Source organism: Meriones unguiculatus, chromosome 10 (assembly GCF_030254825.1).
Source record: "Meriones unguiculatus strain TT.TT164.6M chromosome 10, Bangor_MerUng_6.1, whole genome shotgun sequence".
NCBI lineage: Eukaryota > Metazoa > Chordata > Mammalia > Rodentia > Muridae > Meriones > Meriones unguiculatus.
Genome location: NC_083358.1, coordinates 109,704,968 through 109,716,690, shown reverse-complemented (window position 1 = coordinate 109,716,690; position 11,723 = coordinate 109,704,968). Strand labels below are relative to the sequence as shown.

The 11,723-nt window shown below is 43.2% G+C and overlaps 1 pseudogene; it reads left to right on the top strand.

Annotated features, from left to right (window-relative positions):
• The first annotated feature begins 984 nt into the window (after window positions 1–984).
• LOC110544389 (histone-lysine N-methyltransferase SETDB1-like) lies at window positions 985–11,500 on the top strand (annotated as a pseudogene).
• Window positions 11,501–11,723: the final 223 nt, after the last annotated feature.

The following is an 11,723-nucleotide window of genomic DNA, read 5'->3' as shown; positions in this document are numbered from 1 at the left end:
CAGGGTATCTCTGTGTAGGCTTAAGGTTGTCCTTAACTTGTTTTGTAGATCAGGCTGTCCTCGAACTCAGAGAGATCCACCTGCCTCTGCCTCCTCATTTGGGGATCACAGGTATTGCCAGAGGGCTCAGCCCATTATAAATTCTTTGGTCAAATTATTTGAGCTTTATTTTCTGTTAGACCGGGCCCTCTCCCGAAAGCAGGGTTTGAGAAAATAGCATAATCAAACACAGGAAAAGGTGGGGTTAATATAGTAAAAAAAATAAAATAAAAAAGCAGGACTAGGAGGGTTTCAAGCTTTGGGAACTTTCAGAGAAATTTTGGTTATATACCAGCTTGGCTGAACATTTCAAAACAATTTGACAGAACATCTCATATGATCAGCGAGGAAGTCACAGTATAAAGCATGGAACATGTCAAATTCCAGAAAGTGTCTCAAGACTTGGTCAAATCCGAGGTTAACAGAAAACAGAAATGAGGTTATTTTGATCATGTAAAAAAATGGCTTTTAATCTTAAGACGGCATCAGGTTGTTCTATCACAGGAAAAACACACTTAGATGTGAAATTAAATAACGAAAAAGATTGCCTTTGTTTGTTTGTTTTGAAACGAGGTCTCACTGTGTAGTTCTGGCTGTCCGGGAGAACTCAAATCTGCCTGCCTCTCCCTCCCCAGTGCTGGGATTAGAGGCGTGCATCACCAACACCCAGCTAAGATTTTTTTTTTAATAAAAAAGATATATGTATCTATAAACGCATGCATGTAAGTTGTATGTGTGCAAAATAATCCCTTGAAAGCCTGCTTTGCCCAACCAATCCCTTCTCAGGAAGGTCCCTGCTTGACACATGTGTAATATGCTTATTTTCCCACAAACCCTGTCCAGTGCCGTTAGAGTATAATGTTTGGCTGCTTCGAGCTACCATAGCAGAGGCCGGAAGGACGATCGCTATTGCTTCCGGGCCTTTTGCTTTTTTTTTTTTTTTCCCCTTGACTCACGCTTCTTCCCCTCCCCCGCTGCCCCTCCATCAGTTTGCATTTGTCGCCGAGGTCGCGCCCTGGAGGCGAAGCTGGGGTCCGCGTGGTGAGACGCAGCCCTCGCGCCTGGGAGCCGGCGCGGCGGGCTGACCGAGGTAGGCGGAGGCCGAGGCGGCCCGGGGCTGCTTTGCTCGCGGGAGAGTGTGTAGAAAGCCGCAGGGAGGGGCGCGCGGCGGGGACGGGGGCGGGACCGAGCGGGGCGGGCCGGCCTGCGGCGGCGGGTGGACGTGGGGCAGGTGAGGCGCGGGAAGCTGGCCAGGGGCTGGCGGGTTCCCTTCGTGGCCCGGGCAGCCAGGGGTCTTGCGCGCGGTCTGTGCAGTGTGGATGTGGGTGGTCGCCTTTCCGTAGGAAAGACCCTCCCTGTCTGTTTGTTTGGTTATTTTCTGCTGGGCGTAGAATCCGGGGTCTGGTGCAGCTGAGAACCCCCTCCTCTCTACAGCCATTGCAGGTCTTTTTTTAAAGCCAACTTTGCACAGGGAAGCAAAGTAACGCAAGAAAAAGAAGGAACGGAAGAACCCAAGTTGGAATTACTTCATAGGGATCAGCTGTCTCAGGTGGACGAGGTACTCCAGAATGGACAGGTGTAGAGACAAAGACTCCCCTTATCTGTCGACCAAGGAACACGTTAGCTCATAGAAATACCTTCCTTTGTAGATAAGCACTCCTGAGTGTTTTGAAACACTGTTTTCGGTAGCTCCCTTTTGCATTTTGGTGTTCTCCAAGCTCGCTCTCAGCGATTAGAGCTTACTCAGGCCTTCGGTCTGTGTGAGAAGATGAGTTTCCCCAGAAAAACCTCTGGATCACCGGGGGAAGGAGGAGAGTGAGCAGAGTACGAATAAGAGGTTGCAGGATAGGAGTCCGTTTTCTCAGGAGAGAAATTGTGTGAGTTGAGGTTGGAGTCATTGTCGCTTCTTTTTGCACAGGGCAAAACCATGTCCTCCCTCCCTGGGTGCATCCGTTTGGAGGCAGCAACAGCTGCAGCTGACTCTGAAGACATCACTGAGCTGCAGCAGGCAGTGGTTGAAGAGCTGGGTATCTCGATGGAGGAGCTTCGTCAGTTCATTGATGAAGAACTGGAAAAGATGGACTGTATTCAGCAACGCAAGAAGCAGCTGGCGGAGCTGGAGACGTGGGTGGTGCAGAAAGAGTCTGAAGTGGCTTGTGTTGATCGGCTTCTGGACGATGCATCCAGGTAAGGACTCCTGGAAGCAGTATAAGTGCCCATTTGCAGACTTCTTAGCGTGACTGCTCGCGTCTTTGTACTGAGCGCTTTACACTTTGCAAAGCTCAGTCATGTGGGACCTTACCTCAGTTATGTGGGACCTTACACTCCTGAGTTTATCATGCATTGCAACATCTACTTTTCACTCATGCATAGCTGATACAGGATCAGCAGTAGGGAGACCAAGGCTTGGATTCCCTTGTCTTCCTCCTGTATTGCACTTCATTTCCTTGGTAAGATTCCTGGAAGTGAGTATTGTGGAGTTGCTGTCTTCTGTTTTTCTGCTATGAGACAGGATGTCAGTACGTAGCCCTGGAGTTGCTGAGATTTGCCCACTTGTGCCTCCCAGGTGGTACAGTTAAGGCATCCTAGTTTCTGTTAGGTTGATTCGGGTCTCACCAATACCAGAGTGCCTTGTAGCTCAGCATGATCTCGACTTTCTGATTAGCCCGCCTCTTTACATTCTGAGTGCTGAGATTATAGGTGTGGGCCACCATGCACCGTTCGTGAAGCACCAAGGACTGGGCAGTCATCCTCCAGTTGAGCTACATCCTCAACCTCTTAACTTGTCTTTAACTGGGAAGCATCAATAAATTCCTAAACCGCCAAGAATATCTGTTTCAGATTGCTACTGCAACCTCAGATAAGCGGGTCGATAATGTTAGTACTGCAATTAGGGCAGATTTTGGATTGTTGATAGAACTGATGCCACTGTTTTTTAATGGTCTTTATTTTTCGACACAAGGTCTCATTACATAGCTCTGGTTGCCCTAGAACTCACTATATAGACCAGAGTGGCCTGGAACTCACAGAGATCTACCTGTCTTTACCTCCCCAGTGCTGAGATTAAAGGTGTGCTCTACCGAGCCCAACAAAATTAAGCCTCTATGTAAAGCCTTATTCTTAGTTTCCAAATCGACACAAATAATGAGTATCAGGTCTTCTGACTTCTGTATGACAGGTAGAAAGACCACAACTATGGGAAATTGTTTCATGGAATCATTGCTTGGATACAAGATACATTATTCTATGGAGAACACATTTCAAATGTATACATTGGAACACATAGAGCAAACAATCTGTACTTAAATATGTATGATTTCTTGTTACCGTGTTGTTTCGTTTTGTGTGTGTGTGTGTTTTTTGGAGACAGGGCTTCTCTGTAACTGGCTGTCTTGGAAATAGCTCTGTACACCAGGTTGGCCTGCAACTCACAGAACTCTGCTTGCCTGTGCCTCCTGAGTGCTGTGATCAAAGATGTGGGGCACCACTGTCTTTGTTCCATTGAAAGGTTCTCACTCTGTAGGGCATGCTGGCCATGAAGTCACTATATTGTCCCAAATGACCTCAAACCTAGGTAGTCCTGAACTACCAGGATTATATATGTAAGTTCCTAGGCTTGGCATTACATAAGTGTATATAAATTCTAATGCCTTATGTCTCTACTGGCTTTGATCTTTTCTACGTGTGTTCCAATTGTAGGGCAGTGACTAATTGTGAGTCTTGGTGAAGGATTTCTACTCTAAGCTTGGACTATAATATGATGACAATAGCTCAGAGGATGAAGCATCTCAGTCTACAGAAATAATTGAGATTCCTGATGAAGATGATGATGTCCTCAGCATTGATTCAGGTAAATGGTGAAGATTTGGTTAGAAAAATCTTAAAATGGGAGCAGAAATTAAGAAGATGACTAGGTAGAAGATAAGAAAAGACAATGTCATTTATTCAAAAGGCCAATTTCCTGACTTATTTATTTTAGCCCAAAGCATGTATTATTAGTACAGTAAATGTTTCCTGTATTCTGTTGTTTTCCTATTTCAGATAAAGTATACTTCTTTTCTGTCATTTTCCTCTCATGTGTTTGTATGATTTGCCTATGTCTCAGTTTCTTGTTCTATTACTGTGATTAATTCCTCTGACAAAAGCAGTTGAAGGGTCTTTTTCTGGTTCACATTTCCAGATCATAGTCCACTGTGGTGGGGAAATCACAGTGCAGGAGCTTGAAGCATCTGGTCACGTTGTATATGCAGTCTGGAAACTGTGGGAATGCCTCATCCTGCTGCTGAGCTAGCTCTTACTTCATTTATGTAGTCTAAGGAATGGAACCACTCACAGTGGGCAGGGTCCTCTACCTCCACACAGGCAAAATAATTTCTCCTTGGCTTGCACAGAGTTTCATTTCCCAAGTCATTTTAAATCCTGTCAAGTTGACATCAGTGGTCACAGTGTGCCTGCACGCATGCATGATTGGGAGTACATGCATTAGAATTCAGAGGTTTACATCAGGTTTATTCCTTGATCTCTCAGTGAATGAGCTTGCCAGTTGTAGCGTGTGGGTCTCTGCCTCATGAGAGCTAGGATTAGTTTTGGGCTCTGAGCATCCAGACTACAGGACTTGGGACTTCCATCTACTGGGCTATCTCTCTAGTATTTTTATTTTGAGATAGGATTTCACTGTGTCAGAACCCAACACGTAGATCATCCTAGCCTCACACTTGGAACAGTTCTTCTGCTTTTTTTGTTTTGTTTTGTTTGAGACAGGGTTTCTCTGTGTAGCCCTGGTTGTCCTGGAACTTGCTCTGTAGACCAAGCTGTCCTCAATCTCAAACTTCTGCCTCCTGAGTGCTGAGACTAAAGGTGTGCACTACCATTCCTCGTAATACTTATTCTGGTTTCTAAGAGTTATAGTTACAGGCATGGGCCAACACAGCAAAGGCTGTTTTACTCAGTAGCCAGATGATGAAAACCTGTTAGCTCAGAGAGGCGGAGAAAGCACCCAGCTGACCTTCCCTCTCAGCCCCATGTCCAGATGGAAAAACCCCAAAAGGCTTATCAGCTCAATTGACAGCCCAGGAGGAAAAGGCCAAAAAACCCAAAGCCAAAGGCTTGCTAACTCAAAGCCCAAAAAGCCAGGGAGCTGAGGAGTTAAAGCCAGAGCTTAAGCTAAAAAGCCTTTTTGTACTTCTCCACACTGTCTTAAATACCCCTCTACTCAAAGTCCCTGTTATGCTTTAACCTCTGTCAGCTGGTTTCTTACTATTAACCTAGGGTTAACCATATTAAATCTGTGTACAGAAAGCTTTTGGATTAAAGGTGTGTGCTAGGGATGGCTGAACCACACCATAATCACTTGTGTTACTTGCTGTAACAAATCACATCCCCATAAATTTAAGGCTATATTAGTCACAAATCATTTCAATAATACTATTTGTCCTTCTGGCCCTATACACTCTTGCACTTTTTTTTTTTAAAAACTGAGATAAAGTTCCAATCCCTAGAAGCTGAATAGTTACTTCTTGAAGAGGCCAATCTGGATGCCAAGGTTTTGGTGAAATTATTGTTACATCTGCTCCTGTGTCTACTAAACTTTCAATTCCAATGCTATTTATATTTAATTTTTACTTAGGTCTCAATCGTTTGTAGCAGGTTGTCAAAATATTTCTCTCAGATTAGCATCATAAACTTGAGATCCAAAATCAGCTATAATTCTAATCCATTCCTCTGTTGGTGATGATCTTGCTTTAAAGGTCTTATCCCCCTTGCATTCTGAATTAGCATTATCTTAGTCAAAGTTTCAGTTAGTATTTTTCTCATTACTGACTCTGATACAATTCTATTTATAGCTGTAGTCAATATTTGCAAAAAAAAAAATCACTAATGGCTTCTTTTAGGCCTTGTAAATAATTTAGTAAATTTGTAAATGGCAATAGATACATGAGAAGATTCTCAGCATCACATCACTCATCATGTAAATCAAAACTGCTTTTTTGTTTTGTTTTTGATTTTGTTTGTTTGTATTTTGAGATAGGGTTTCTCTGTGTAGCCTTGGCTGTCCTGTACTTGCTTTTTAGACCAGGCAGGCCATAACTCAAAGAGATCCACCTACCTCTGCCTCCCTAAATACTGGGTTTATAGGTATGCCACTGTGGCGTCCAAAACCGCTTTTTAACTGTAGTGCCTGCCTGTAAAATCAACAATTGGGGATAGAACTCTTTGTTGTCGTTTTTGTTTTTCAAATAGAGTTTCTCTGACTGTCCTGGAAGTCGCTCTGTAGATAGCCTGGACTTGAACTCGGAGATCTGCTTGCACTCTTACTGCCTAGGTAGGCCAACACTCAGGATTGTAGATTCAAGGCCAGCTTCCACATACATAGTAAATGCCAGGGCAGCCTGGGCTACATGAAAACACACTCTCAAAAAACAAAAATGAACCATGCATGTCTGCTGGGTGCCAGCTGCCCGCTGTTAAAATGGGCAAGTTCACGAACCTGGGAAAGCGGTGCTGGTCCCGGTGGGATGCTACCCCCAACGCAAAGACATTATCATGAAGAGTATTCATGATGGCACCGCAGACATCCTTACAGCCACGCTCTGTTGGCTGGAATCAACTGCTATACCCGGAAAGTGACAGCTGTCGTGGACAAGAAGAAAATTGCCAAGAGATCGAAGATCATGTCCTTTGTGAAAGTTTATAACTGCAATCACCTCATGCCCACAAACTACTCTGTGGACATCCTCTTGGACAAAACTGTTGTCAACAAGGATGTCTTTAGAGACCCAGCTCTGAAATGCAAGGCCAGGCAGGAGGCCAAGGTTTGAGTTTGAGGCATGATACAAGACAGAGAAGAACAATGCAAATGTTTATTTCAGCATTATTCAAGATAGTGAATAAATAGAAACATAGATAGGTATTGGGGAATGAGTAAACCAAGTTCGTGGGGTCTGCTTCCAGTGTTCTGACTCAGTTGTACTGACTTGTCCTACAGCAGATGAACCTGTGTAGACCACAGGCACCACCTTTCAGGGGGAGATTGTATGACTCGATCGTATGAAATGTCCAAAGCAGGCAAATCTATACAGGCAGGTGGGGGGTTTCTAGTTGCCTGGGCTTAGGGAAGCCGAGGAAAGGCATTGCTGGGTAATGAGCATGGAGTTTCCTTTTGGGCTGATAAAAATGCTCTGAAAGTGAGTGCACCGTGATAGTTTCACAGTCTGATCAGTGGGTAAATTCACTGACCTACATGCACATGGATTGTGCCTTGATGAGAACTTTTACAATTGTAAAAGTTGTAGAATTGTAGCATTGACTTTAGATAAAATAGCCGTATTTCGTGTGCACTAACTAAACAGCCAGGTGATGGTGGAGTGGACAGTGACGGCGTGGGCTTTTCTGCCATCGGTGGTTCTGTGGCACAGCGCTTCTGGAAAATAAGCATTTGCTCAAATGCTTTAGCCTTGTCTCATTTTCAAATTGTGTGAATCAAGAGTAAGCTATTGCTGTACAAACTCAAATAGATGACGACAACCTTGCGTGTTGTAGGCCACCGCCTGTCTCAGTGCTTCTGCAGACATGAGCACTGGCAGGCGTTTACTGCTTTTAATCTCTAGACCCTTTCAGCACCTCCTGTTCTCCGTTCTTTGCTCTTTAAAGGTTTATGTTTATTATTGCTAACGTGTTAAAAATGTGCCTGTGTGTGCGAATGTGCATATCTCTGCACTGAGAACTCAGAAGAGGGCACCAGGTCCACTGAGGAATAGTGACGAGTGGCTGTGAGCCGCCAGTGCGGGTACTGGAAACCAAACCAGGTCCTCTGCAGAGAACTGTACACTCTTAACCTCTGATCCTCCTCGAGTCCGTGGTTTTTGCTCCCCTCGTGCCCTCTCCTTTCTCCATCCAATCTATCACAGCACTCTTTACAACAACTCTGTGTTTATAGGAACCATGGGTCAGATGTCTGAAGAACTGAGCAAAGATGGGGACCTGATAGTCAACATGCGGATTCTGGGCAAGAAGAGGACTAAGACGTGGCACAAAGGCACCCTCATTGCCATCCAGACCGTCGGTATGTCTGTTCAGCCTGGAGGAAGGACTGAGGAGCGGTAGCCTGTTGGGCTCCATTGCTGGTTCTTTGCTTTGTCTCCCGTGTTGCATTGAGGACTTACAGAGAAAGTAGCAAACTGTTGTTTTCGTTTTGTAAAAAAATCTTTCTGCCTTTTTTTTTTTTTTTTTACACAGGGCTAGGAAAGAAATACAAAGTGAAGTTTGACAACAAAGGAAAGAGTCTGCTGTCTGGAAACCACATTGCCTATGATTACCACCCTCCTGCTGACAAGCTGTTTGTGGGCAGTCGAGTGGTGGCCAAATACAAAGATGGGAATCAGGTCTGGCTTTACGCTGGCATCATAGCTGAGACCCCCAACGTCAAGAACAAGTTCAGGTACCTGGACAGGGATTGTAGGTTGTTGGGGGCCAGGAGCCGGTAGCACAGCACCCTTCTGTTCATACTGTGGTCAAGATTTCACTTTTAGCATTTGCGTTCTCAGTCCCTTGTGACCTGAGACCTTTTCTTCTTATCATGTCATATCTCTTATTTTACTTTTTGCTTTTAAAGAGAGCATCTCTGTGTAGCTTAGGCTGCCATCACACTTCTTCTGTATCCTAGGCTGGTTACAAATTCACAAATCTCCTGCCTCTGTCTCTTGAGTGCTAGAATTAGGGATATGTGCGACTACGCTTGGCCCTTTAGGGAAAAAAAGTCTTCATGGGAATTGGAAGATCAATCAAGATTTATTAATGGTTAGGTGATGCAATGGGAAGAAATGAAGTGAGTATTAAATGATAGCATAGATATGTGATTGAAAAATTTTTCGGGTTAGTTGGTTTTTTTTTGTTTGTTGTTTTTTGTTTGTTTTTGTTTTTGTTTTTTTTGGGGTTTTTTGTTTTTGTTTTTTTTAGTTTTTTTGAGATAGAGTTTCTCTTTGTAGCCTGTGCTGTCCTGGAATTCGTTCCGTATACCAGGCTGGCTTCGATTTCCCAGAGATACACCTGCCTCTGTCTCCCGGGTGCTGAGACTAAAGGTGTGTACCACTACTGTCTGGTATTTGGGTTTGTGGGTTTTTTTCTGCTTTTTTTTTTTTTTTTAATTGTCATTTATTACAAGGTTGGTTGTTTTGAGATGGTTTATTCCATCCTACAGTTCCAGGTAACAGTCTACTAATGTGGTAGGAATTCAGTTTGGAACTGAAGCAGAGAGCATTGAGGAATGCAGCTTGCTGACATTCTTTTAATGGCTTCCTCTGTTTTTTTTTTTTTTTTTTTTTTTTTTTGTACCATGTAGGACTACCTGCTCAGGATGCACCTTCCACAGACTTGTCTACTGTCCAGTGTAATGGAGTGTTTTGTTTAATTGTTCGTGACAAAGTCTCATAATCATGAGTTGCCTGAAACTAGCTATATATAGACCAGGCTGGCCCTGAAATCAGAATTAAACCTGGCCAGGCCTGACATTGAAGGTATGCACCACAATGCCAGGTTTTAGGTACTGTCTTAATTAACATTTCCTCTTCTCAGATGATTATGTCAAATTTACAAAATGTTAATCAGCACACCCGCATTTAAGAATTTGTATTTTATCTGAACGTGGTGGTGGATGCCTTTGAGTTCTGTACTTGGGAGGCAGAGGAAGGTGGATCTCTATGAGTTGGAGTCCAGCCTGGTCTCCAAAGGGTGCTCCAGGACAGCCAGGGCTGTTAACACAAAGAAATCTTCTGTTGAAAAAACCAAAATAAAATTTTAAAAAATTATAATTAGGAAAAAAATCTTAGTATATAACAGGCCTAATGACTCACAGCTATAATCTAGTAGTCAAAAAGCATGGCACAAGGATCATTTCAGGCTTGAGTATAGCCTGGGCTACATGGTGAGGTCTAGGGTAGCCTGAGTGACAGTGTGATGTCCTGTCTCATAAAAGTATAAATTGTTTTAGCTTCTTGTTAAAATTGCCTGTAACCTCATCACTTGGGAGGTAGAAGTAAGAGGTTCTCCAGGAGTTCAAGATTAGCAACCTTATATATTGAGACCCTGTTTCAATAAGCGAATGGTCCAAAAAGATTACTCAATGGTTAAGAACACTTATTGCTCTTGCAAATAACCTGAGCTACGTTTCCAGCACCTATATCTGATGGTTCACAGCTATTTGTAACTCTAGGTTCATGCAATTTGACACTTCTGCCTACTCTTTTACCTGCACTCAGGTACACAGACTTAGTTGCAGACACACATGCATATAAATAATAAAATTAAAGATAAAATGTGCAAAACCTCTAAACAAATCAACCATTCAACCAAACAACCTCAGCAACTAACAAACCAACCAAAAAAGAAGCAAGAATGATCTCTATCCTCTCACTGCATCTCTTCTTTTGGATGATTTTTAAACTTTTATCGACTTGTTTATGGTTGTTGAGTGTGTGGACGTGTGTAGGCCAGAGGACAGCTGTGGAATTAGCTTTCTCCTTCCCCTTTTATGTGACTTGGAGGGTCCACCATCAAGTGCCTTTAGCTCTTGAGCCATCTTGACAGTTCTACTTATTTCTTTCTAAATGTTTTAAGATTGTTTTGTATTGTGCGTGAGTGCACATGTTAGGATGTGAGGAGAACTGAACCTGGTTTGCAGGAGTCAATCCTCTCCACGAATGACTTCCCTAGCCGAGTCATCTTGATGGCTAATTTTCAAATATTTGGTGAATTAGATTGTAAGACAAGGGTCGTGCCATATACTTGTAGTCCTAACACTGGAAGGAGAGACAGTAAAATCAGGAATTTAAAGCCATTCTCATCTACATAGTGAATTTGAGGTCAGTCTGGGCTACATTAGACTTCATTTCAAAGGACAAAATTAAAAAACAACCTCTTCCCACAAAAAAATCCACATGTCCATGGGGATGAATGTATTAGGTTTTGAGCGTTAGTTTCTTTTAGTTTCCTTCTCACTACTGGATTAATTTGCAAAGTGTCCTTTGCTTCATGTCTTTGTTTTTTGTTTTCTTATGAGATAGTATCCTTCTGTGTAGCCTTGGCTGTCCTGGAACTCAGTCTGTAGACCAAACTGTCTTTGAACTCAGAGATCTGCCAGCCTCTGCCTCTTGGGTTCTGTGATTAAAGGTGTGCACCACTGTGCCTAGCTGTGTGTGTATTTCTTGACCTGTAAAATTGTAGACTTTATCTCGTGATGTTATGTGTACAATATAGCTGTCCTGAATTGCCCAGTTCTTATCTTTAAACAATAATTCTGTGTGGTTGTCACCTTGTCATTTGTAAAACTTGCCGATTTGTTCTTATTGACATAGGACGACACCATTTCTGGAGTGCAGAAAAAGGGACTAGTTTCATTTTGTAGTGCAGGCTGCTCCCTGCCTTCTGAGTGCTTGGATTGCCATCTTAATAAAAATTATTTGTTGCCTCCTGTTGTGCCTTTTGACTTCTTCGGTACTACATGATAATCACCGGCTCTTTTTATCCTCCCAGGTTTAGAGTAGGCTTTAAACAAGTAGTTATTTGGCTTTTACTAGGGCAAAGGTCTGTAAAGGAAAACAGTCTAGAAAGGATTAGCGATCACTAAGTGGAGCTGACGTGTTAGAATGAATAAAGAGGATTGCATAACATTATCTGCAGAGCCCATGTGC